Source organism: Ptychodera flava, chromosome 19, assembly GCF_041260155.1.
Source record: "Ptychodera flava strain L36383 chromosome 19, AS_Pfla_20210202, whole genome shotgun sequence".
Lineage (NCBI taxonomy): Eukaryota > Metazoa > Hemichordata > Enteropneusta > Ptychoderidae > Ptychodera > Ptychodera flava.
The window spans coordinates 15,068,996-15,095,049 of NC_091946.1; the positions used below are offsets into that span (position 1 = coordinate 15,068,996).

Consider the following 26,054-nt stretch of genomic DNA (forward strand, 5'->3'; position numbering starts at 1 on the left):
AGCATATTGAATCTCTGCTTGGTAAAATAAACAGTGATAGGAAGTGGTGCCTAAAAGCTGAAATCTTAGAAGGAATGCTATTTGAGTATCTACAGTAAGACACTGTACTAATAATGGCGTAATACAAAAATGTTTTCTGACAGAAATTACACAAGTCATTACAAAATGACATATTCCCCGTTTGATCAAATGTTTTGGGAGCAGTTGATCAGTTACTGATAACTCGGTTGGATTTCTTTCAACTTTTGACGTGTAGGTCCTTGGAAGATTGACTGAAATCCATTTGCTTTGACCTGTCTGCTAATTTGCTCCAGAAACGAAAATATCAAAACGCAATGGCAATCCAGTGACCATTTTGAAAGTATCAAGAAACTGGTTGAAATACATACATAGATGGATATATGCATTTAGGTTTTAAAGGAAACTGACCATGCGTTTCTAAGAAATGTTTTCAGCCGTGGAGGAAATGGCAAAAATTAGTCGCCCAGCAGCCGATTTGGATCGTATGGCGACACAAACTGACTTAATTAAAATTATAGTGCAGAGTCCTTGTGCCATGTTTGAATGGCATTCGTTCGAGCAAATCTAATAATTGCTATACGCATGCTAAAATCGAACAAAATGGCCACCTGCTCATCACATTATGGCCTATTGCGACACAAATGACATGTCTGTTCATGTCATGGTACATTGTCGTTGTTCAAACACGAACGAAATCTGTTCTTGCCATTTTTCGTTAGGCTTTCGCACTTGAAAATGGTGACTGAATGGTCGTCTGGCGGCCATATCGGATCGCATAATAAAAGAAGATAACGTGCATATGTATGTCATTATACATTGTCTTTGTACAAAGTTTGAATGAACTCGATGCTGACAAGTCTAGGTAAGTCTAGATGTGAAAAAAATCATGATAAAATGGCCACCTGGCAGCAATATTAGATCGTATCCAAATGAATTGACCCGCATTGAACCTAGCAACAAGTTTAAAACCTAGTTCAAACGAAACTGGTCCAGACATAGCTGCGTAATGGCTGCGGACGGACGCAAGCAGAAATACCTATACATTGTGTTTTATTTTTAAGCTTAGTAAATTGTTTTTTTTGTAATTAAGAGGACCAACATCGCAAGCCATAAAAATAATTCTTGACCTATCATACCATGTTTGTTATTTTTATTCTCTACGCATCTGTAGTATATGCTATTCGTCCAACTCTAATTTTTCGCCATTCAATTGTCTGATTCTACGACTTTGCTCTTCAGTCGGAGACGTTATATACAGTTGTACCATTGCAGCTGCTAACAATGACTATGAAACAATCTTTATTGAGAAGTAGAGATATGGTCAAGTCGTTTGTGTAAATCTTCTTTACGGACAATTCATTTTGTAAGGTAGGTTTAAATTCTATGAGTACATCATTGTATTATAGACACCTGACAGAAACAATGTGCCTATACTCATTTAAAAACCAGCATTGGCGTTTGTAAGACCACTCCAATTTGGAGGAGCTGTTCTCCTCAACTAAGCGCGATACCTCATTCTTTATGTCGTTATTCCCATCAACACTGACGTAGTCAAATGTCACAGAGGATAAGGAACATTCCCCGTTTATCATGGCCTCACTGACAGGAACTATCAATTCTGTCATGGCTGACATAAGCTGCCCTCCTGGCTTTGCTTCAGGCATTAAACGGTTAATATGATCCTTATTGAGCAACCTTACAGTAAAGTCTTTTAGGGTTGATGCATCTTTTAAATCGCGCCCTAGTGCTTTGTATGCACCCCAATTGGGTGCCGCATTTATATCCTCATCGAACATTACAGTGAGTGACTTAAGCCGATTATTTGATTTTATTATATCACGCAGACCATTAATTCCAGATAATGCGAACCATGCCTTGTCTAGGTTTCGATTTTTTGATAGGTTTGGGAGTATGCTGTGGTGAGGAATGATTACTAAATTGTTTGAAAGAAATCGGAAATTCCAAAGACCAATTGCTATCTTTCTAAATGCTGAGCTAGCGCAAGACAGAGTTGTGTCACATTTCTTAGGCAGATTCTCCAGGTCCTCCTCCTCACAAATAATCTGAATATCTACATTACTGGCCATCTTTGAGCATCTGATGAATTCAGACATGCCACTTAAACTTCCCACTTGTGTGTCCGAACAATGAACAAAGAGACCGATGGTTTTAGGCCCAGTTTCTTCGATGAGTTTGAAAGGTATGAGCTCAGTCGACGAATAAACATTCAAGAGAGCTAACCGAAGGCGACTGACGCCAATGTTGTTTGCTGTTTGAATAACCTCGTGCAGTCGCTCCTGAAATCGATCTTTTTGAGGTTCACCTGTGACTCTAGCCAGCGAACTCAAAGGTGGAATCTGATACCTTGGGAAACAGCCAAAAAACAAGTCCTCTAAACAGTTTATTTTCACGATCAATTCAGCTATAAGTTTGGCCATTACCATGATATCATCGACATTTGGGTCGATACTACAAATCGACAGCGATTTAAGACTTCTGTTACATTTAATTAATGAATTTACTTTTGCAAGAGGACTCATCTTGTCAATTTGGCAGAAAACTTTCTCTTCTTTTGTATTGGTTCTGTTCCTTCCTTTCAGTAACAGGACTAGGTCTTTGATACTTTTCTCTTCTTTTTGGCTCGAGCCACGTTCTCCCTGATACTTAACGAGGTTTAAAAGCTCGCAAAAGCTCTGTGAATTACACTTTATAGCCACGGGTGGTTTTTCCAAATCATTGAATAGAAAAGACCAATCTTGCCAAAACATTTGGCTATCGTACTGAATTCCGACACCTACGCGCTCCGGGACTGCATATGAGATGACTGACATGAATTTGCTACCGTGACCGCACTCATGAAGGCATTCAAAACAGAATTGGAGAAGAAAAGAAAGCGTGCGAAAACTTTCGTAATCATCATCGCTTCTTTTCGCCTGAATTCTTTGTAGTTTATGAGCAAATATCTCAAAAAGTGTCGATGCATCGGCTTTCAACAATCCAGACAGAAATCGTATGGTAGGGGAATTATTTTCAGGGGATTCCATCATTCGTTCAACAAAATTTCTTACATCCGAATCGCCTTGTATCACCTTGCTAATATGCAAGGCCAAAAAATACTCCTGCCATGTGCGATGAATGAAAAAATAGATATTTCTAGGTTGGGTCCGAGAAACACTGACGTCTTGAACAAGAAACCCTAACTTTAATGAGACTGTGTCTTCTATGTCATGATCAGTAAACTGGAGGACCTTCTCCTCACGTTTTTAGAAGTATACACGCGATATGTGTCGCGAGCTAGGGCCAAAGCACCTTTCTCTGCATTCTGTCTACTTTGACCCTTGTGTCTGTCACAGAATCTTGATATGACGCAATCGTATATCTTTGTGTATAAGTCAGTAATTTTCTGCGGAAAGCATACACGTAGCTTCCTATCTTTTTCTCTTGCTACATGCTCCCAAATAGCACAAAGGAGTGACACATTAAGAGGATTACAAAGTAAAGTTGGGTCAAAGTCAAATTTGAAGTTCTTAACCTCTTCTATCAGACCATCAGCAAAATGTTCCCTGCCTTGAAAATATTTCTGCATATACAATTGATATTTCTCTTCATCAAACCCTTTGATACCAAACCAAAGGTTGCAATCTTCCAAATCCTTCTCCTGCTCATGTGGTCTTGTGGTGATCAGCGCTGTACAGCTATACAGCAGCTTTTGGCGGATAATTTGTCCAACGACGGAATGTTTTGTCTTTATATCGGAGACCATTTCGTCATACCCGTCGAAAATAAACAAGATTGAGTAGTTTCGTTTTTATGTAATAGCGAAGTTGTTCTCGGGTAAACTTAAAATCGGCAGGAAGAAGTTGATCAAATACTATGTCGTCGATATCATGTTGGTTCATTTGACAGTACTTTAGCTGTATGAGAAATACCGATTCAAATCGTTGCAATTCACCACAAGACCAATCATAAGCTAGTTTTCTACAAAAAACTGACTTGCCCATTGCGGGGTCACCCTTGACAACTATTCTTTTGCAATATTCGCCCTGACTAAATGATGTGAAAATATCAGCTTCTCTTTTAACGTTTTCGCCTGTGTTGAAACGTGACGCCCCAACTGTTTTCTTGACCACCAACTGAGTGTAAACTTCTTTCAGGCTTATTTTGAAATTAGGGTTCCATGGCAGAGGATTAAAATGAGCAAATTTAGTCTTGTAAAGCTCCTTAAGGTGTGAAGCAAGCTGACTTATGTCTTCTTTTTTCGGTTCTGAAAAGGAAATGGAAATAAATAGTTTACTACTTTTACTAGTTTAATTGTTGAGACATATCGAATTCGAATTGTAGATTTGGATGGTAAAATATTATCAATAGCTCCATGAACAAATGCATAAGTTACGAGACCTAAATGTTCTCCTAAACGGAAAGTTACATGACCGTGGACGCAGAATCGGGGATTACTGATGACGCAGCCATTTGCATACACTGGGCTGGAGTTTTTGAATTCTCATAGCATCACTTTGACCGGTGTTAAATTTGAAAGATCACGATTGGTACTTTCGCGCCATATGCAAAGAGGGGTCAAATGGTCTCGCACGGAACACATTTTGAAACATATGCGTTCTCCGACAAAAAAACGGAAATTTTTTTCAGTTTATTTTTACTCAAGTCTAGTCGCTATATATTCACAGAATCATATGCAAGATTCAGTGACAAGAACGCCTGAAACATGGCAAAATTATGGAATTGTTGGACCAATCACGGCACGTCCAATCAGTAGCATTGCTTTTTTTCATTTGCATAGATTTACGATAATCCAGCTTTCATGGAGGAAGTTCCTGTTTAAAGTGGTAGGAAAAAAATTCTGTATACTAAAATCGCCCTTTGACAATGTGCTTGTACGGCAGGGGCAGGTGTCTTGCAGTTATCGAATGATTCTTTAAAATATACCTAAAGTGTCTTTCACATCATCAGCTAATTTCTTTAGGCCCACGTTTGTCAGTAAATCCTTTAACAGGTCTGTGTTATCCCGCGTGATAAATCCAAGATCAATCATCTTGTCGAATAGATCTGCTGCCTTTTCTATTTCTTCCAATTCTCCCGCAGGTATTGAATTTGTAGTGGGGTTCAGGTCACCAGAGTACAGAAGGTGTTTCATTTCGTGGAATTTATCTGTAATGACCAAAAGTTAGTTTTATTGGTTAGTTGAGTTATTTATTATTTATTTGGGTTTTTTGTTTGCTTGCTTGCTTGCTTGCCTCATTCAAAAGTCAAATAGAGTAAACTACTTGTAGTTAACATGGTAATGTATAAATTCACAGTTACTAAAGAAAGAATGAATTATCAGCTTGAAAGCAACATCGAATGCTTGCACTGGATTCATGTGTAGGAATAAACACAACTTTTTCCGAACTCAGTATTTTGTTGATAAATGTCAAGACATGTTTATAAATTAACTTAACAATAGACAGCACAGAACATGATTAAGCCACGTTGTCAAAAAAGTCTCTTCTAGAACATTATTTACTCATCACGGATAACACCAAAGAGGATAGTGATAAAGATTTGTGCAACATCAATTGGCAAGAGCTCAGTATATTCGTTTTTGTGCATTGTACATGACATACATGGCATTAAAACTCGCCAAATTGCAGCTGTTATGTGTATATATTCCGAAGATTGAAGATGCAAAATATGATAGGAGGTTTCCTTTCCGATGTGAAAAGCTAGCTGATCGTTTAACGGATTTTTACTAAAAATAACTTAAGATAGTTCGCACCTCGAAAAGGAGACCTAAACATGTGCTAAAATATTCCTCAAGCAAACTTTCAACCATTCTCTTTCAAAATCAAGAATAAAATTTGGGGTTCAACGTGCAAATTTTGGTAACAGAGAATCCAAATGCCAAATGTTTACCGATATTTGAAATTCAAAATGGCCGCCATCCCTGTGTTATCTCTATAGGTAAAAACTTTATCTATTCCATAATATTCGAATGAGCCTTTACAAGTGATAGGCCAAAAGAATATTGTTAAATTTTGAGAGTCAGAATATATGACCTCCACCTTAAAAACTGCAATTAACTATAGACTCGAGAATTCTCGAGATTCTCAGAATCAACAAAACAAGTAAATCTTGGTTGTCCACCTGAACAATTCTATCATTATCTTCCCCTTAGCCCCGCAAAATTTACAGCAGCAAAAGTACATATTTGAAATCATTGTGTGTAAGACAATATTGCCCCTAGACGCCTAAAATGCAATTATTTACCACATATGCCGCTACACGACATGTTCATGCAATTACAGAGTCAACCAATCCATTGATAGTCGACGATCATGTGGGAAAGTTCAGGCGCAATAAGTTTCGTATCGTATTAGACATTTACCATGCTACAGACACACTTTGCATTGCACCTTTTGCTCACACAATCACTCTATGCTTCAAACCCGAGCGAAAAGGTCACGTATACAGGCATACAAAACTAAAGCAAGCATATCACACTCACAAAGTTTCATATTTCTTAGCTAATGAGAAAACACACTGGTAGCTCATGCAAGGATAACCGGTAACGAACAATTCGTTAACAGTGACGGAGTTATGACAGGCAACAAAACAGTGGTATCACAATACATTACCAGTATGGACCACTGCTCTTTGCTTATGACAGGTGTGAGGTCACCAGTTTGTGGCGCTACCACTTCTATAATTTGCCACTTTGGCAATTATAGACTGCATACCAAGGGAGGACTATCACATTGTTGCTAGTTAGAGTTTAGGTAGTTCATGTAAACCTTCCGTCGTCAACGTTCATAGACGAAACCACTTTTTATTTTAAATTACAGAAGTGGTATCGGCACAAGCTTATGACGTCACCCTGTCATAGACAAAGTATTAGGCTGCGTCAAAAAAAAAACCGGTTTTGGGAGCTTAAGGAATCATGATTGAAATCTTATTTTTTCTGATCCCCAATACCCTCAAAAATGTGCAAGTCCACCCCCCGTCTATATGACCACAAATTTTCAACTCTCCCAATCATCATATTGCCGCATATTTATTAGGGATGCACACAAAATTAATAAATATATATTGGGCAGTTCTGCTCGCAGATGTTCAACGCTACCTGTTATTAGAAGTTTGGAGAGCCATATTCCTACGGCAAATTCTTAATTGATTCATTTTGAAACACATCAGTGGACTATTTTGATTTGTCAGTCAAAGCCGACTTGAGTGAATCCAACTCGATCCAGAAGGCCAATGGCACCTGCTGGAGATATCACAAAACGACGATCATAAGAGAGTATGTAAATTGTGAATTCCTGTCTACATTAGATGCTACTTTTAGTTTTACAAAATTAACAATACTGAAAGGTTGAAATATTCCATCAAATAACGTTTTAATCTCTTAAATTTTGTTGTAATAATGTTTTACAGTCATGAGCGTCACATGAACCTAACTCTTCTTCAGCTCAGCACTTCAGAGATATCTCTGTCACTGTCGGTATGCAGTGACCGTGACACTGCCCGTATGCAGTACAGGGCAGAAGCTGTATTAACTTTGATAATTTTGACAATAATTTTATTCAGTTTATACAACTGCATTCTTGTTCTATTTCCTAAAGTGTGTTGAATTGTCCAGTATTCAGCTTGCCAGACACAGCCTGTGAATATACACACCGCATTTGTATAATTGAAAATGACTTTCAGTTTTGACTCTAAGTCAATTATCACCCAATATTCATATATGCAGGGTTTTGTCGACAAATCGAATATTGTGTTTTTCACCATGTTGTAGCGAGACAGCAAGAAACTGTATTCGATGTACTGCCAAGAAATATTGAGAAAATTATCAACAGTTGCAGCTTCTGCTCCGATACTAGGCCTACTTGTTTGTTTGGTTTTTACGAAAACTTATACATTGTTAGATTTTTTCGAGATAAAAGTAATGAAAAGCGACAAAATGATTGTAGAACTTGTTGAACTATTACTAACATTAGAACAATTGGATGACATAAAATGTTATTAAATTTTCATTGAATTACCCAAGAAACATTAGAATCGTAAAAAAAGGGAACCAAAAATGTTCAGGTACCCCCTATAGGCAGGGCAAAACTTTTAAGTCCCCACTCTACTACTCCCAAAATTTTCGAATCCCGCTTAATTCTTCCTCCAGTCCTATCCTCTCCCACACACAAACTAACTGTTTTTGTGAACGAAGCCTAACTACTTGTTGGCTGCAATTCCGCTCTGCGCAAACGCGCCCCTCAGACGTGTGTATACTAAGTACATATAGTTCGACGTGTATATACATACGTCTATGGGCCGCGTATTTGTGGAGGGACGGTTAGTGCAGCCAACAAGTTACTATGCAACTAACCGCATTATTAGTGTCACAGTGTTACCACTCTTATCCTGCCGATCACGTTCTACTGTTCGCACAAATATCGATTTTACAGTAAATCTACTACATGTAATAGACAATCATACTGCAAAATATCTATATACAATACCTGCTGTGATGTTCTGTGCAATGTCATGCAGCATTACTTTGAACGGATCAAGTGAAGCCATCTTTATGTAGGTTGAGTGATCCGCTGACGAGGGAGAGTTTGCGCGCAGCTTGATTTTATATCACATATGTTGCAAGCTCTTTCATCCGTGCACTAATTATAATGAACTACATTATCTATAGTCAAACACTAGTTAACCACTTGGGTTGTTTTCCGTAAGCACATTGTCCACCAATCGTTAGCCCTTATTCTCACTTTCACGTGATACGAGCGGCCAATAATGTCGATGGTCCCCAGTATAAAGGTTAGGGTCACGAAATTTGATTCAAGCGCGACCTATTTTAACCTTTTGCCCTCTACATAGAACAAGGTGCACGTAATGTTTGCAAACGATATACACAGACCATGTGACGTCAACAAAATCGCTGTGTAGCCATAACTGCTCGAAACAATCATAGTAGAAGGATTTTAAGAACTGCACATGTATTTCGTGTGTGAGACATGTGACAAGTATATCACAACGGAAACACATGTAAGCAACGCATGCACTTTATATACATTCTTTATCTCGGCAATTTAGCTGATTGATGTAAAATCATCGTAACAGGATTATTTATTGTACAAACATGCCAGGATAGGGATTGTGATCGCATTGATATGTATAAAGAAATATTATCCCATTCCTTATTTACTCTGCATCTTTGCATCAAGCGTCGTGTGACTCGACGAGGTTTATGGGCTCGAAAATCCCTGAACTTTGAATTTGCTTGCAAATTGGGTAGGTAAGTGCAAGAAAATTGGTTGGAAACGAAATAATTTAATTCCCAACCTTGAGGGCGTCTACAATTGTCGTGACATTTCGTCAACTTATGTACATTGGAAGAAACTAAAGCAGCAAAATATTCACCATACGCCTGACAGAGCCTTTAAAGGATATCATGTGATGTTTTGATATAGATGAGCTGAGGGAGAGAGAGAGAGAGAGAGAGAGAGAGAGAGAGAGAGAGAGAGAGAGAGAGAGATGCAAATGAATAGTACTCGAGCTCTCAAGTTTCTATAAATAAATTAAAACACAAGGCTTGACATTCTTCATGTGAAACACGTTACGGAACAAACGGGAATGTCGACTCCCTTCCCCTCCCCTCCCCGGCAGAGTGGATGTACTTTTGTCTCTCACTTCTACGACCTATATTACGCAATGAATTCGGTAATATGCCCATGTCACATGAATTTTGGAGTTTCAGTGCAACTTAGAGTGTTGGAAATTACGTTCATTCACTTGTATCTTCAACACACTCAGTCGGTTGTTGCTTTTTTACTCTTTTTTCTGTATTTTCCTGATGACAGCACAAAAGTTCATCGCACGCCGAACTTTGGTGGCGCTCTAAAAATAAAACACGCCACTGCCGCAGATGAGATATCATAGAAGCACGTGAATACTACCAGAAGTAGTCCCGACCTCAGATCACACTGCGGTACTTGTATTTGAGAAAATTTATGCAAATAGTTCTTTCTCTGAAATCATCAAACAAAGACATGTATTATTCTTTGCTTTTTGTACTTTTGAGTTCCCGCTCAAACTTTTTCCGAGAAATTTGCTATATCTGTTCAAGTTGTGGAGCTACTGCAAAGATGGTGCCCCTTGTTTTCCCCGGCGTATTTGCCTGGAGGGAAACCATCACTCCCTTCAACACAAGAAACTAGTGAGCTTCACCACTTCAGCTGGATCGCAGCAGTAGTGTAAGCGATTATCAGACCGTCGCCTCAACTCTGATTGTCGAGTATACACCTAGACTAGAATCAAGTCGGTGATTTTATGAAAAAAAGGTCAAGTCATTACGCATTAGACATTACTTTAACGCGAAACGCTTTGATCTGGATGACCGGAGTACGATCGCTCACACGCTGTCTTCACTGTGTTCTATAAAAGCGTTGCATCTGCTCATGTGTAGGGTGAACGTGATAAGTAAGTTTCAGCCCAAATCTCATAATAAATCCACTGCATCGCATCGCAAACTTGTACCAAGTCAAGTCATAGACCCAAATCTTTCTCTGGGAGTCCATGGTCTAATACATAGACTGCTTGCAACATGTTGTAAAAGTCATTGTACGCCAAACAAAATAGAACATTAACAGTAACAGTGCTAGTATGCGACTCTCACACTTAAGTATACTTGTGATGTACGTAACTTAAAGGTTATGGAGAGCGTCAAAAGAATAAAGCGTGCATTTGTGATGTTGTTTTTTTTACGCTGCTGGATATACCTAGTCAGAACGAAGTCTAATCCATTGAATTTTCCACATCATGCGTGCATTATACTTACAAGCCTTGGCATTTGTTCTATTGTGTGTTTTTTTTTCTCACTTTTTTAAATGTGTATATCACAAGTATAGTGTAAGAACGCGAAATGTAAGGTTCATACCGCAACACTTAATACTAGTGACATTTCAATAATCGTAAACCCGCATCAACAACTGGCCGACGTGTTTTAATGAGAAAATTTTCAATGAACATTCTTATTGCCTGCTTGAGAGGTGGTCAAGATCGATGACGTCAAGAACTGTCTTCCGTATGAATAATGTTCTTGAAAGTAACAGGAGAGTTGATGTACAAGTACAGGAGCCTTCGGGGAAACATCAAGTCAACGTTGGGTATGCGAGGGATATCGTATGATTCTCTGTCAGCCTTAATTTCGATTCAAATAAATCATGAAAATATTTCGGAAACGATCAGACTTGAATGGTGAAAAAAGTAACATTATTAGAAACGATACTTGTATATTAACTTAGAGAAGATCCTTGGTGTAACTCTTGATAACTTTGTCTCTTGGGATAAGCACATTGACAACTCCGTTGAGTCAAAGGATGGTTTACTGAGGACGTCACGCTTTTTTCCTTCATCTTCGAATGATCTTGTACTACTGTCTAATTCGATCTTCAATCGGCTTCCCTTGTATTTTCTGGGGAAATGCAACCATGAAAATTATTGACAGGGTTTATAAAATGCAGAAAAGGGCACTAAGAGTCCTTCTTAATGCTGATTTTGACATTTCGATTAATTATCTTTTAGAAACCGCCGATGTTCTTTCTTTAAAATAACGCATTTTTTTATTTTACCTGTATCTTAGTCTTTGAATATTTCGAGAATTCTATTAAGACGTATATTGCTTACATGTTTGTTCTTATAATAAATATCCATACTTATCCTACACGTGCCTCTTCCAAGTGCAAATTGCAAATTCCACATTTTCGAACCGAGTCTGCTCAGAGATCTTTTGTTATGCGTGCTTTTGAATTCACTACCTGAGAATTTGATATGCAGCCCCAGTCTTTCGATTTTTTAAAACCAAACTTAAGTATGTTATTAAAGATAATATTGACAAACAGCTGGTTTTTTACTTAAATTATTAGATAGATAGATACTTAAATAGATAGATAGATAGATAGATAGATAGAAAAACAGATAGATGGACGGACGGACGGACGGAAGGACGGACGGACGGACGGACAGACAGACAGACAGACAGACAGACAGACAGACAGACAGACTGACAGACAGACAGACAGACAGGCTGGCAAACAGACGGATCGACAAACCGACCGACGGACCGACCGACCGACCGACCGACCAACAGACTGACCGACCGACTGACCGACCTAACCGACTGACCGACCGACGGACGGACGGACGGACCGACCGATGGACCGATGGACGGACCGACAGACCGACCAAACCGACGAACGGACGGACCGACGGACCAATGGACCGACGGACGGACCGACAGATGGACCGACGGACCAATAGACCGACTGACCACCGACCGACCGACGCGAAGCAGACAGACCGACCGACAGACCAACCGACCGACTGACCATCCACCGACTGACAGACAGACCAACCGACCGACCGACCGACCGACTGACCGACCGACGGACGGACTGACCGACCGACTGACGGACCTGACGGACCGACCGACTGACCGACAGGCCGACAGACAGACGACAGACAGACAGACCGACAGACCGACTGACCGACTGACAGACCGACCGAACAACTGACGGACGGACGGACAGGCAGACGGACGGACGGACAGATGGACAGACAGATAGACACACCGACCGACCGACTGAGACCGCCGACCGACAGACCGACCGACCAACGACAGACAGACAGACAGACAGACCGACAGACAGACAGACAGACAGACAGACAGGCCAGCAGACAGACAGACAGACCGACCGACCAACCAACCAACCGACCGACTGACAGACCGACAGGCCGATCGACCGACCGACCAACCGACTGACCGGCCGACCGACCGACAGACCGACCGATCAACTGACTGACCGACCAACCAACCGACCGACTGACCGACAGACTGATTGATGGATTGACGGACTGACGGACTGACGGACCATCCGACAGACCGACAGGCCAACAGACAGACAGACAGACAGACCGACTTACCGACCGACCGACCGACCGACCGATCGACTGACCGACTGACCGACCGACCGACTGACAGACGGACAGACAGACAGACTGACAGACAGACTGACAGACAGACAGACAGACAGACAGACAGTTCAACCGACCGACCGACCGACTGACGGACGGACGGACCGACAGACGGACAGACGGACAGACAGACAGACAGACCGACACACCGACTGACCGACCGACAGACAGACCGACCGACCGCGACAGACAGACAGACAGACAGACAGACAGACAGTTCAACCGACCGACCGACCGACTGACGGACGGACGGACCGACAGACGGACAGACAGACAGACAGACCGACCAACCGACTGACCGACCGACAGACAGACCGACCGACCGACGACAGACAGACAGACAGACAGACAGACAGGCCAGCAGTCAGACAGACAGACCGACTGACCAACCAACCAACCGACTGACTGACAGACCGACAGACCGACAGACAGACAGACAGACAGACAGACCGACCGACCGACCGACAGACCGACAGACCGACCGACAGACGACAGACAGACAGACGGACAGACCACCGACAGACAGACAGACAGACAGACGACAGACAGACAGACAGACAGACAGACAGACAGACAGACAGACAGACAGACAGACAGACAGACAGACGACAGACCGACGACCGACCGACGACCGACCAACAGACAGACAGACAGACCGACAGACCGACTGACTGACCGACCAACCAACCGACTGACTGGCCAATCGACCGACAGACTGACTGATCAACTGACCGACCGATCGACCGACCGATCGACTGACCGACAGACGATGGACGGACCGAAGGACCGACGGACTGACGGACCATCCGACCGACCGACAGGCCAACAGATAGACAGACAGACAGACAGACAGACAGACAGACCGACTGACCGACCGACCGACCGACCGATCAACTGATCGACTGACCGACCGACCGACGGACAGACGGACAGACGGACAGACTGACAGACAGGCTGATAGACAGACAGACCGACAGACAGTTCGACCAACCGACTGACAGACAGACAGACAGATGATCCACAGTGCTTTGCGAAAGTTGATTGAGGGCGCTCAGCCATGGCATAGTCTGGTCTCCTGTCCAATTTCTACTGCTCCCTGCGCTGCTCACGAAAATAGGGTCAGGTATGCGCTATTGTAAGCATGGCTATCATTGGTCAATAGTACGAGTGCAGTGATTGCGTTGAATTTTACCTCAATAGTTTCCCGAACTTAACATTCTATGTGGACATTGAATGAGAAACGAAAAAACGTTTATTTTTGAGTCATTGCCGTACATGCGAAAGGAGGGATACATGGTCTGTCACCATGGTAACCAGGTCACAGCCGAGAAAAAATCATTAACGATAATCGTCATTCCACTGCTAAATGCCTTAAAGTCAGAAAAACAGAGTCTTAGACTTAAAAGTAAAGCCGTGCAAATAACTTTAACGTTCGATTTTTCGTCGTCTTATTTCCGAGCTTGCCGCTAAACACATGTGCAGATCACATGGTCTTGTCAAGTGACTGCGCTTATTAATGTGCAGTCCAAATTCTTAACAAAATATTAGCCCATACCTTACCCTATTTTCGTAAGCAGCGCAGCCAGTGGCAGAAATGGGCAGGGTAGCAGACAATACCATGATCTATTCTGGTCCCCTACCCCATTTCTACTCCTGGCTGCGCTGCTCACGAAAATAGGGTCAGGTATGGGCCGCCATGCCATTATGCACACAAATTTGACTGCATATATTAATGAGCACAGTCAGTTTCGTGAACAGCACAGCCAACGGTAGGGGACAAGACTGGGAGCCACCTTTTGAATTTAGATTTCGTATGCCCATGGAGTAATTTTACCTCCATGGTTCCTCCCGAATTATGTGCTGTTTCAAACTCGAATTACAATGGCACATATTGGGTGATTATGGCTTTGCTATAATCATTGTTAACGTCTGGGAGGACACGGGGAAAAGGGTTTAGACCTTGACATATGTGGGTCACCATGCGCCACCTACTACCACTGGCTGGATGCACTTATGACGTAACCTTATCTACCAACTGCCCCCTTTACCGTTATCTAAACAATTTGCGTCACCCTCTCCACGTCACTATCCATGCGCATATCAGTGTGAGCAAAGCTATAGCTCGTCCATTTCAACTTCTGCCACGCTCAAGTTCACACCACAAAATCCCCGCCCACCCTCCGCAAAAGAAAAATAGAAATAAATAAATAAAGCCTCGCTGCAGGCTAGCAGCTCACAATAAAAGATATTGTACGTCTATATACTGCTTACTTTATACAATAAAGTTCCAGGGGGACTGTCATGGGTCTGCTGTGGGCGGCCGGTAACACGTTGCCCGATGCACGGTACCCAGAGCCCGGTACCGCCATCCAGGCCGCTATGACGCCTCGTCGCCCCTGCCATGGCAGTGCATGCATAACCCCGGATTTCGGCCAAACACTTGTCTCCGTGTCATTCCTTTGCGTTAAGTAACTATCATCATCAGGCGTCTTGTTTTTTACTCTTTTGGCCAGATGTTCAAAACAACATCTTTGGTTTGGTAAAGCAACCCGACAACTCATACATGGTAAAAGATTGGCTTTTTATTGCTAAAGGCCAACCTTTTACCATGCATGAGGACTTGAGTTGTTCTACCAAACCCAAGTTTTATATTCTTCAAGTCCTACTAGGTACCCTTTCTCCTGTGTCTACTGACTATAGTTGGACTGATCCTCACAATTTCTACCAACTATAAAGATTAACATCTTAGTTTTGACATTTCAATACACCATCACGGGTCGATTTCATGCATTTCCACTGTCTCGGAGTCTATCAACTTCTGCATCATGTTTGTCTGAACACTTTGACTTTACGTACTCACGTCAGTTCAGGTGATTCCCAGGTCATGTTGTTTGTCCATTGCACAATTTACACAGTCTTGACCCCTCGAGGTGGTAAGAATCGGCCTATTTAGTGCCCTAATTTCCGATCAACATACTTCGCTATTATTACTTACGTATGTGTATAGGTATCTATCGTTCAGGCTCTGGAAAAACAACTGGGAACTTTTTTTCTATGGCAAAGAAAGTACACAGCCGCAGACATGGTTACGTAATTACTTTGACTTGCATTTCCAATTCGAAGTATTTTGATTGTATTATTTTTTCCCCTTACGTTTTTTTAAAACCAATAAAGCATTGTGTATTTTTTCATCTCGCTCTATCTCGCTGTGGGACGTATGTGTGTACTTTCAGTAATATTTCATCCGGCATGTTTTAGCCAATAGTACTATTCACATGATTCATTTGTTTGTGAAACATAAACATATAAGTATGCCAATTTCAACAAGCCTATTATTTATCCCTTCGAAAGAACAGTTCTCTTGATAAGACTTTCTTACACTGTTCTCAATTGTAAATCACTTAATTTCTGATTGTCTGTAATTGCATCAGTAATGGGTGTAGCCAAGAGGAGCTATTGTCATGCATGGAGCTAATGCCATAAACTCATTGCCAATGGCATGTATATTTTACGGTGTTTATACAATAAAAATGGGATATAGATAAATACAAATGTCTAGAATGACTTTTAGAGAGGCTACAATGTAATTTGAAAATAAAGCACAAGGATACTTAGATAAAACTCTCAGCCAATGACAGTCATTTTATTTCATTCACTTATAGTTCAACATGTTTCCACTCAGATTAATTTGCCAGCGTATTCTGATTTTTGCTGTTTTTCTCTAGCATTCATCAGTTGAGTATACATGATAAGACTTTTGGCTCTATGATTCTGCTTCTGCTTCTTGGCTTTGCTTGACAAGCATTACCAGTCTGCTAGTTCCTGTGTAAGTTGGATTACGCTGTAATAAACCAACTTTTGGTCTTTACATAGAACGGAATCACTCGCTATTGTTCCTTGGGCCGATATCATTTTCCCCAAACCCAAGTCTGGGTAGTATACTCATCGTCACACTACTCCTCCACAATACTCATTAGGGTACGGAGTTTATTTTGGTACCTTGATCGACACGCCAAAGGTCAAGGCCAACTTCGAAACGAGGGGTGAGAGTGAAAATCTTTTGCTTTTTTATGGTGAAAGACAAAAGTATCAAAGCGTGGTTTAATTGTACCTTCTTAGATTGTCGCATTCTGTCTCTTCTTTTCCTCAGTTCATGAACGTACGATGATAAGATTTGGCCATGTTGTATTATATTTTTCCATCTTATTCCGTTTATGGTTGCCCGGGAAACCGCCCACTCAATTATATTTGTCAATTTACATGTTCTGGTCCCTCGGCGGCAACGCGGAGAAATACGGTATAATGTGCTTCCCTTGGTAAGGTGACATCAATGCTCAGGGTGTAATGGTTATCGCGTCTATAAGTCGGGCAAATCGTCTCTGTCTAGAGGAATTCTGAAAGAGTTTCATGAATATCGAGAATGCAGTTTTAAGTTTCTCATTCCCATTGTATATCGCTCTGAAATGATCATTTTATTGGTAGGGGTAGCAATTTTTGCGACGGTTTCACATAATTTTGTAGATTACCATGCCAAACAGTTTGAAAAAGAAACAGATCTGTACCTTTGACGATATGTAGAATAATACTCATTTTTATGGATTTTAAAATGTTTCATGTCAGCGGCTAACAAATAATTACCGCCTCAGTTGGTGATTGAAAGGATGCATGTACAGCGTACTTGTCACTAAAATCTGCTCATCAACACATCATCTTACTTTGATTATAATGTGATGATTGTCCTAACTTCTGTTTGTAGATATCAAGGAGGGATGTAGGTCGATCAAGTTAATGGCGTCGTAAAATGCAGGAATGGACGTGTGCGGTCGCGCGCCCTCCACCACCAGAGACAACACGTTATTTCCGTCTTTTGCAGTGTCACTGTTACCACGGCAGTGCTAGCAATTCGCTGATGATACAAAATTACCCAGTTTAGAGAATGCCGAACATGTATGTGCTATGATTGCCAGCCATTAGTCCACGAATAATGATAGTCTGGATCTACAACAAGAGAGCTGACAGTACTGTTCAGTCTACAGTTTATACTACCCACTCATCGCACTCGCGCCATGCATTGGAAGGGTCTTGTGAATTCTGTTGCGAGAATTGTCAGATTGAAATGGCTGTAAGTAACTATAAACCATCCAGCATCTTACGAGATTGTAAAGTTTGTGTTCGGTTCTCCCTTTTGCTCAAAGAACTCTTGTGATTTTAGTTCGTGTGCTACGTTTAGTATAGATCTGTTGCAGTTTTGTCACTTGACCTCGGTACCTGTCTGACCTTTTAATTGACCCGAAACTCTGACTTGTTTTGACATACTTGCTCCTTAAGTAAATGCATAACATGCACACCTTGATTTACTACAGTGATATGATTTGTAGGTGTTATGAATCAAAGCATTGGACACAGAGGGACTGCGCTAAGTTCAACATAAAATCTCTTCACGGGAAAGAATGACCGGTTAGATGCATGTGATAGCATACTATGTCACATGATGTGCACCACATAACCATTTGAGGCAAATAAATTTTATGATGAAAAATCATCAAAATTTATTCTTACTGAGTTTAGAATATCTATAGTTACAGACATTTTCTGAGCTGCACCTCCTACAAAATATATGTCTAAAAGCAAAAAAAACAGTACTTTCTATAATTATGATATTGTTAAACAGCAAGTAATTCAAAACGTGTCAAATAAGCAGCACCAATAATTTCTTCCTCTCCCAAAATAACAATTCATTTCTACTGTTGTCGCTGAAAGGCAAGGTCCTCTATCATAAGACCGACTTTGAGTCCAGAGCGATTTGGCTAATATGCCCGAGGTGGTCCAAAGTAATCATCCATTGAGAATGGCATCAATGTTAAATGATACCAAATGAATCAATTTATCCCCTTATCATAACCAAAACATTGTCCGAATAATAATTTGTAAAGAACTGAAACACAGTGAAGCCAATAAGTAACAGGGTGAAATTCAATATTTTTGTTTATTTAGAAACACTGCAGATTAATCTCCTACCGACAGTTTTAGTTTTTTATGCTTGCAATTATCTCTTAAATAAATGCAACAAACGACATGAACGTATGCATCGAACTGAATCCATATATTAAATTATATATCTATGTAACATTGAAATGAAAATAGCAGTCAACATTTTTCATCGGCATTGAGATTTTCACTTTGTTGCGTTACTGTAAGTGCTGTCACATGTGTCGAAATATCGATCTGTATATCCTTTATATATGTATATATATATATATATATATAATATATATATATATATATATATATATATATATATATAAGTAGACAGGATATATATATACATATATAGTCATTTTATGTAATAAGATTACTGTTTTGTAGCTTTGTTTAAAGCTGTATAGATCCATAATCATAATATTAGCCGGTACATTAAATCATCATTTGTGTGAATCTTCGTGTATAAATTAAAGCTTATGTACAGTCATCTCACGAAACATTTCGCTGTTTGTTTCGATCATTTGCTGCAATGGACGATCAATATCATCTTCGCATGGCTCAGAGAGCGTTTCGTCGAATTCCGTACTCTCAATTGCGGTTCCGTAGACACTTAACTCGTAGATGTTGGCTAATTTAATGAGGTCTGGCCAGTGAGCGATGTTTCCGGGTTTCCATCTCAGCATGCTCTGGTGAAATGTAAGCCCGGTCTTTCCACACAGCTTTTCCAGTATCGCTCGTGGGTTTCTGACCAGATCCTGTGAATCAATGACGATTGGCATCTCCCCTCTGTCATTGACAAGGTGGCGATAGAGATTCAGTACCGGTTCCAGACTGCCGTATTTGAATAACATCTCCTGGGGATCATAGTTTATGAAACCTCTGTCTCTCACTGATTTCACCACTGCACTCATCGATGGTATGGCCTCCTCTGGATCTCTGATGAGGAAGACATGCTTGAAACCATCTGGTATGTATTGGTATTGATTCATTAGTGCCATTGGAGAATCCTTCACAATGACTGCTTCTTTCCCCGGATAGTCTGCTTCGTATGAAGTCTTGACCTCTTTGTAGCTGTAGCCCGGAATTTTCGGTATTGGGCCTAGGACACTAGATGTCTCCTTTGAATCGGTAGAAATCATAGCCATCAAGAGATGATCATGGAAGATCTTGAAACTAGGCACAGACGCCATCGACAACTCTAGTGCAGTCGATCGGCTCCGGAATTGGTACCAGATCATTACTCTCGGAACATTGGGTGATGAAGCCATAGTCGTATACTAAATGGAATTGAAAAAAAGATGGATTTATAATCTGAATAAATAATCTGTTTTGATGACATAGCACATACATAAACGTACCTGTCAGAGAAGTCTCTCACCTTGGTGTTGTTGAAGTGTTTATCGGTTGTATTTCATGTAACCGTCACCGGATGTTACATGTATTAAATACAAAGCACACATACATTTAATGTATGTATAGTTAATACGCATGCGTGTTATCATGGGGACATGCAAAACTCAGAAATTAAAGGGGAAGCCAATTTTTAATTGATTTGTTTTGGCTCGCTCTCTTTAAACATTCAAATTATTGCGTAGTTTTGGATAGAGGTGTGGAAGCTAGTTAAATCTTGCTGCAAACCGACCAATTCATGTGAATGCTGTTTCGTCGGTACCCCCAATAAATGATGTGTCATTGGTTGATACATTTAAGTTCTATAAAGTTATTATGAATAATACGATCAATCAATTATTGTCGTGAGAATTAGCTTGTGATCACTGAACATATAACTGTATTATAAAAGCGTTGTCAAGGTTTTTCAACTATTGCAGTTGATCAACTTCTTTGTTTACATATGTTTGAAAAGACAACACTGATTTCTCCTATTTTGAATTCACTCTTGATCGTATTGACTCAGTAAGCTCTAAATTACATACAACAAAAGCAATATTATTATGTAATTACTAGTAGTTCAGAATCTTGCATAGTGTTGAAGAAAAGCAAATCAGACAATACACCATCAATCTTGCCGGAACCATAAGTTAGAATCGCGGTTGTTGTAAATAAATATTTTAAACATATCAATCTCCCTGTGTAAGTAAAACGACAACAGTTGAAGAGAAAAAAATAGTAAAATATAAAACTCTAGAAAATTCGCACAGTACGGCAGCAGTCTTCACTCTTGCCAATAGTTTTAATTCAAACATATTGAACGGGATTGTTTTCGATAAAAGTCGGAAATCTTGAAGCATCGCGAAAAATAAGCTTTTACAACTTTTAGAATAAAGTGCACAACCTGACCCAAGCCATAAATTGTATCCACTTGGTAACATTGACCATTAAAATATTTCCGTCGCATAGTTTTCTTCAACTTACTTGCTATTCATGTATTCATATGTAAATGAGTACTGAGTATTTTGTTGTCAGATAAGACTACAATACAATATTTACAACCGGATAGACGCCCTTAAGAGTGTAAAAAGGAGCAACGGAAACGTAGGTTGCGAAGATATCAAAGAATGAGTCATCAAATTTCCTCAAACGCCTCAAAACCTTGTCGCTTCAAAATGCATCGTCCCGTGGGCGGGCTATAGTTGAAGGCCAAACTAACATCTAACCGAGTAGCGTTGTAACAATATGCCAAAGCCAATGTTCACGGCAATTTTTTATATATTTTAACCATTGACTTCAGCAGAAACCGAACGAATGCCTGGAAAATACAGGAACTACGATACGAGAGACATTCGGACTCTGAAATTTTTAAAACACTTTATTCATGAAGCTTCTACATAAACCTGTCACCGTTCTTTGTATATAAAAAATTGAAATTACTTTCTCTCCACAGGGCTGTCACTAGGATGGCGGCCATTTTGAATTCAAGTGTCAGTAATTTATAATTATCTCATGGGGAATATTTGTCTAAAATCCGTTTTTTGGGTCTACAGGAAATGTTAAATGGCATCTGTAATTAACGTTTTAGTACTTTTGGGGGGAGGTGCATTGTTACACTCGTATATTCTGTTCAGTAGGATATATATGTTCGTTCGGGGGACTGAATGTCACTCAACATAGTTACAATGACAACGATCGATATCGCTTAGCATTTAAGTATGAGATTGTAAGAGACCAGTAATAGCAATGGCTTAACCCTTGCGAATTTGAGACTTTTATATATGAGTAAATTAAGAGAGAGAGAGAGAGAGAGAGAGAGAGAGAGAGAGAGAGAGAGAGAGAGAGAGAGAGAATATTAAAACCGTTCATGTAATTAATGACGTTGCTCTGTTATAAATAATACGATATGTGTCATTCGCCAATTAGCAGAACAAACACAATGCTGAAGGTCAGAAGGCATAAGACTCTGTGCTTTGGCGTTTTGTCGGTTGTCAGCCATAAATGTCGGAAACTTTTCAACAATGTAATTAAAAGTCTGAAAGGGCGCCAATCGTACATGTTTGTGTTAGGTTGGTTCTGTGAGAGATTAATCAAATAGAAAACAAATTTATTCAAATTTACAGGTGGCATTTATCCAGTCGCAATTAACTTCATTCTCCCTACATAAGAATGTCATGAATTTTACTCCGATATTTTCTACAAATAACTCCGTTATTTTTCATATTCCATTCAGTCTGGTAATAGTGTTAATCCTATCCACTCGTTTCATCCTTTTGGCGCCATCAGCTGTGATATTTTATGAGAAACGTTTGAATGTTCCCAAACTACAAATGCAACTTCAAAGTGACTAAATAGACAACTAAAACGGCTGCCGCTCTCCGCCTACGATTCGATGTTGCTGATATCAAGATGTGAAGGGCTTTGAAGAACAAGGATGTTTTTACAGCCTGATACTATATGTAATATTATCTAACATGTTGAATCCATCGATTTTGTTGTGAATTTTGTCAAATCAATAGAAACATGTTGAGGATTGTCTATCTTCACATTTTTAGACTCGACATCAATAAGTACTTTACCATCTCTTCACTGCCCGCTGAATCAAGCCCGGTTAAGGAGTCATCTCATCTCGATAGCGAATGTTTTCACGGATTTAAAATCAGGTTCATGAGCCCATATTAGTCTTTAATATTATAATCACAAATTATCGCTTTATTGTTTCTGTAATTATCTGCAAAACATACGACATATTAACGGTACGATGTAATTGTACGGTTACAATTGGAATAATCTGCTCAAGAAGGGAATGTCTGTTTTGATGACGTAAACACAGATCATGGGGAATTTTGTCTGGTTTGTTTTTCGTTCAAACAGTTGGCGGTTGATATAGTATGATTAATGGAATATTCGGCTGCTGGTTCCTCTTTCGTTTCTTTTATGAGCTTGTTAAATATTTGCTTGTCACTCATGTCTGACTAAGGGACTGGACAAATATTTGAGGGTGGTTGGCAGTATTTTATCATGACTGCCTTGGCCAGTAATGCTATTGGCATCGTGTCATGTCTTAAGAGTAGGATAGATGGATAGATAGATAGGTAGATAGATAGATAGAGGACACATTTGTGTCCGTAAACCGTTTAAACTCGAGAACCCCTGCACGACGGTTGCTGACAGTTGGTCACAATTTGGCTCGAGGTATGAAGATGAGAATTTGTTCAAATCAAGTTGATCCGATGAATCTAACTGGAATTATAGATTTTTGAATGATTATTTTGTGTATTTTTGTGGACCGTTTTCTTCCAGATCACGTGACTATTTTGGACTGTACCATTACGAAAATAACGCCACTGTACAGATGAGTGCGAAGCTCAATTTGGAGGGATTTAAAGTGAAAATAGGCCAAGAATTATGGAAAAGGGGATAAGACTCATACTTTGTTTGAGTGTTTTTTAAATCAAAAACAATAAATATTTTCTCATTCAAGGCTTGATCATGAAAATTGATAACACTAGACTCAATATCATATGATGTTTGGATGATAGAATGTACATGATCAATACTGAAAACTCGATTTTACATGTGCAGCTGGCTGCCAGGGCAGGCCTGACAGCCGAGAGGTCATTTGCATATAATTAGGGCTTCCGAATGTAAAGGTTACACACCCAGCCAACTGAGAAGAAGATTTTTAAAGTATTATTTTTATGTTTTTTCTATGACCTTTGACCAGTCCTGAACCTATGCAGCTAAGCTATGGTAATGGCTTATTCTGGCCTATGTAAGAGTCCGAGAGGGCTTGTGTCTATTGAACAATGACAGTTGGGGACCAAATTGCACACGGAATTTTTTGTATGCCCCTTGACCTTTGACCTTGGCATTATCGCGCACTTCATTAAATATGCAAATATGTAATTATTGACCACCAGATAGAGCTAGACGTCTGATTTTTTATCATGACTGTCGTAGGCAGTAATGCTTTAGGCATCGGGTGCCTCGTAGTGTGGATAGATAGGAGAGAGAGACAGAGAGAGAGAGGGGGGGGGAGAGAGAGATGAATGGATGAATGGATGGATTGATGGTAGATAGAGAACAAAAAGTGTGTCAATAAAACCTTTAAACTCGAGAACCACTGCACAGCGGGTGCTGATAGTTGGTCACAACTTGGCCAAATGTATGAAGATGGCTATTTGTTCAAATCAAGTTGATCTGATTAATCTAACCAGAATTATAGATTTTTAAATTATTATTTTGTGTGTTTTTGTGGACCGTTTTCTGTCAAGTCACATGACTCTTCTGGACTGTACCATATTTTGTATATTGTGTTAAGTAAGGGAACAAAAGTTTGATAAATGTCATGTGACCAACCACTTCCTTACCTAATTAATTATGCGCATATCTAATTCTGGGCTAACGAATGAAGTTAGAGATCTCATTTAAAGCATAGATGGATAACTATGGGATACATTTCTTTTTAGATAATGTCACGTGACCCCGATGAACTTTGACCTCAAATATAGATATATGTCCATAACTCAGTAACCCAAAAAGCCACACAATTCATATTTGGTATGACGAGAGACCTTATGATGCCACATCCTGCACCTCATTAATTATGTGCATTCATTAATTTATGGTATGCAAATAGAGCCAGAGCTCTGATTTTTGATACATAGGGATAACTATTGGACACAATTTTTTTTGGACAAATATTTGACAAATATACCCATGATCTATTATGGAAATAACTGGCGACGCGCTGACCATTAACGTTTATTTGTGGGCAAAGGCGAGAGGAAAGCCAAAAAGTAACGGGCAAGGCTTGCCGAGCCCGTTAATTTGGCTTTCCTCTCGCCAGCGCCCACAAATAACGTTAATGGTCAGAGCGGAGTCTGTTATTTCCATTATATTATCACCGACCCCGAGAAAACCGTCAAAATTTGCGAAAATTTCCGGAGCGAACGACAACTGGGCCCAAAAACTGAGCAGTACGCGACGCACTGTCACGCGCGCTGTAAAAATTGGCAAATCCGGAGATGTTTTCAGAAAAAAGTATCTCAACTTGACCTACAAGTGCTCCATTTTATTTTGTAATTGATTATGATTTACGTTTGAGCTGTAAAGTTACGATACTTTGAGTTGTTAATCTTATTATTCATATTCACGGGCATGTAAACAAACCATTACTGTGTATTTGTGGTCAGTCACGTGGTTCAGCTCGACCAATCAAAATGCGACGGGCAGGGCATGGTAATATAATATCTTTTTGCTACCTATTTCTGTAATTGCCCCCCAGTGCATCGAAATGTCTTAAAACCCGGTCATTGCTGATTTGCAGCTTTATTTATAACTATTATTATTATTATTATTATTATTATTATTATTATTATTATTATTATTATTATTATTATTATTATTACAAGTTTAGGGGCTATAAGTATTATATAGAAATCTAATAACAGTTCATTAAAGCTGTGTGGGAATTCTGAAAAAGAGGTGTTGTATATTTTAATTTTGTCAATGGGGTGACTTCCAATAGTTGTACGTGCAGCGCAGAATTATGCATCATACTGTACGGAGAGAGGGGGATATCATTAAGCTAAGGGGTAATTAAATGCTTGTCGGAAAAGTGACACTAAGCAGTT

General features: G+C 40.0%; 1 long non-coding RNA gene across 1 annotated transcript in view; it reads right to left on the reverse strand.

Moving 5' to 3' along the window:
* Positions 1–764: 764 nt before the first annotated feature.
* LOC139118247 (uncharacterized) overlaps positions 765–26,054 on the reverse strand; it is a 98,257-nt gene continuing 72,967 nt past the window's right edge. The window contains exons 2-3 of the long non-coding RNA XR_011548649.1: positions 4,966–5,187; positions 765–4,285 (exon numbers count right to left, since the gene is read on the reverse strand). This is a non-coding gene — a long non-coding RNA (uncharacterized lncRNA). The remainder of the gene's footprint in view (positions 4,286–4,965; positions 5,188–26,054) is intronic.